This window comes from Arachis hypogaea, chromosome 4 (assembly GCF_003086295.3).
Source record: "Arachis hypogaea cultivar Tifrunner chromosome 4, arahy.Tifrunner.gnm2.J5K5, whole genome shotgun sequence".
In the NCBI taxonomy this organism is placed as follows: Eukaryota; Viridiplantae; Streptophyta; class Magnoliopsida; order Fabales; family Fabaceae; genus Arachis; species Arachis hypogaea.
This window is the reverse complement of record NC_092039.1, coordinates 120,442,658-120,445,482: the sequence shown is the minus strand read 5'-3', so window position 1 is coordinate 120,445,482 and position 2,825 is coordinate 120,442,658.

Here is a 2,825-nt window from a genome sequence, read left to right as displayed (position 1 = left end):
AGTAGAGGAGAAAAAAAGTTTACCAATCAATTATTCTTTGTTGAATTGAATTGAAAACTGAACAACACCTATCTACTATATCCTTAATTGATTTAAAACGTAGTTAGCAATTAATAATGATTAATAAATTATATAAAAATGGATAATTTAAATTTTTTCAGTAAAGAAGATAATTCTCTACGAATAAAACAAAAATGAATAATTAGAGTTGCATAAAGGGACATTTGATTTTAGAAGGGAGTTTTAAGACCATTCAAACCAACTACCACCGTTTTATTAGAGAATCCTAGAGGTCAACACTTTTTTAGTATTAAAAAGGTGGAGAATTTGCCAGCATTAGTTCAAATATAAAACGTACAAAAAATTAAAAAATCTTAGTCATCTAACATATGGCGATTTTATTAATCTCCCAAAGCATCAATAATTTTTATTGTAACTTAGCTTTTATAGTATCTGAAAATGCAATCTGTATCACTTATTAAAGGCTTGTTTACGTGTCTAAAGTTGTCGTGTTAAAAAGTCTGATGTAACCTGAAACTGTTAACCAGCCTGTTAACAAATAAAAAAAAAAATTTGAGCTAAAATTTTAAATGAATCTAAAATCTAATAAAATACAAATAAAATTTTATTTATTGAAATAATTTAATAGACAAATAATGAGATTTTAAAAATTTAGAGTTCAAACTTTATATTTTTTAATGTTTAAATGGGAATAGATCTTTTTAATTATTAAAAAAAATTAAAAGTATAATGTGTGATTTCTAATCTTTTATTATTTTTTCTCTCATATTTACTTTTTATTCTATTTATAAAATTAATAATAAAATATTATATTTTACTCTCTTAATTAATAAAAAAATTGAGAAAATTCATTCCATATCTAAATCTATCCTCTTAAGATAAAAAGAATTTATCATGAGTTTAAATTTAAACTTTTTTTTTTATCAGATCAGATCAAGCCAATAATAGACTAAAACCACAATTTTTTTGATAGACCACCTAACCTAATTCCACAACTAATGAGTGTCCACTTCATTTAATTTAATCTGGACCACTTCATTCAATCATCATTGTCGGTTTATCAACTCGTTGGTTGCTAGATTCTGAAGATTTTGGTGCTTTAATTTTTCGTCCTTCTTGATGATAATTATGGTGAAGTTGTTGTCTTCAGAGTTTCTACGTTTGCTGTACGGTCGTGTGGCCCAGGATACATATGGCCACACATGTTTGATTTGATGCTGTCTCTTGTTTTATAAACATATGATCGGTGTTATTTGAACATTTGATTTGAAATGCAGTGTTTATGAGAAATAATAATTTAAACTAAATTGTAACATAGGAATTGAAGTGTCAAAATATCATCCAGAATAAAATTTAATGGTTCCAAATTATGAGTAGATCGGAAAATCAAATTATAAGAAGTTTTAGAGAAATGATTTTGTTTTATCTTTTTTACGCTTTATATATATATATATATATATCTCGAATCTTGAATGGGTCGGTTGGGTGGTTGTTGAGGAGCGGTGGGTATTAAGTTCCGGATCTGATGATTTCTTAGGAATGAGATCCTCATGAGCACAGCAAAGTTGGAGGAGGTGGGGCCACCTGCAAAAAGAACTCCGACGCTCAAGTCAGTGTCCATATAAGAGGTGGCGATTAGGTATAAGGTATGTGACGTACTTAGGGGAGGGGTAGGACCCTCCCCTTATATATCCTGTACTATCGTGGGCTTATAGGGTCAGGCCCTCTTTTCAGGAAATTTTCTCTCCAACTGTCTAGCTCTAACTGTCTATGTTCACGTGGAGGGAGTGCCGCTTGGGTCACTTCCTGGTTAACCTCGTCGACCTGTTGGGTCGGGCGAACGCCCGATCTATGGCCCAGGGTCTGATGGGCTGCGCAGGAACAGTGCCCCAATGCGTCGGCCATGAGAGTGGATGCCGTGGCTGGCGTATTTTTCTCTACTACCCCCTTGGTATAGTTTCCGAAAGGTCGGCCGCCCGCGACAGGAGCGTACCCCCTACGCGCGAGTATCCTTCGTTCGCTTCTGGGGAAAGTCAATCATCGCCTCGTTCTTCGCGCAGGGCATTTAATGCCATTATGACTTATTTGAAAGGCCAAGGGAGAAAACCATTATACCCCTGGCTTTTTGCGCTTCTATCTTCGACGGTTATCATTCCAATATCCTCACAACTATCTCTCTTCCCTTTCCTTTATTCTTCATTCACTCCTGCATTTGCTTCTCCTTGCTTCTCCACCTTTGGGATTGCTCTCGAGAGAGTTTTTTGGCGCTCTGCTGATTATCTGGTTATCATTTTCCTTCTGCATATCTTTTTCCTGTAAGAGCTTTGTATTCCTTTGCTGCTTCACTGTTTCATTCTGTGGTTGTTGCTTTAGTGATGCATGCCACTTTCATTTTGCTTTTAGTCCGTTTTTTCTTGAACCATCGTAGCTTACGTTAGGTAGTCACTAGAGTAGGTAACATGTTAGGTGCATTGTTTGCTTTTGATCTGTCATTCGATATTAGATTGCCATTTGATTTTTGCCCAGTAAGTTGTAGTGCTAGCTTACATTTCTTCTGAGTTCCCGACCTCTTGGTCTGATTTTGAGTGGTGCCCCCACTGTAGGTATGGCGCAACATCCTCTTCCGAGGCCCCCGGTAGATCGTTACATCTGGGTTATCTCCGACGTAAAGGATCGGCCCTCCAAGATGACCCTCGAGGAGCTTGAGGAGTTCCGTCGCTCCGACCTACTTTGCGAAGGGACTCCCAAGGAGGAGCGTTACCACGTGTTCGTTCCCGGAGATCAAGAGCGAATATGCCACATTA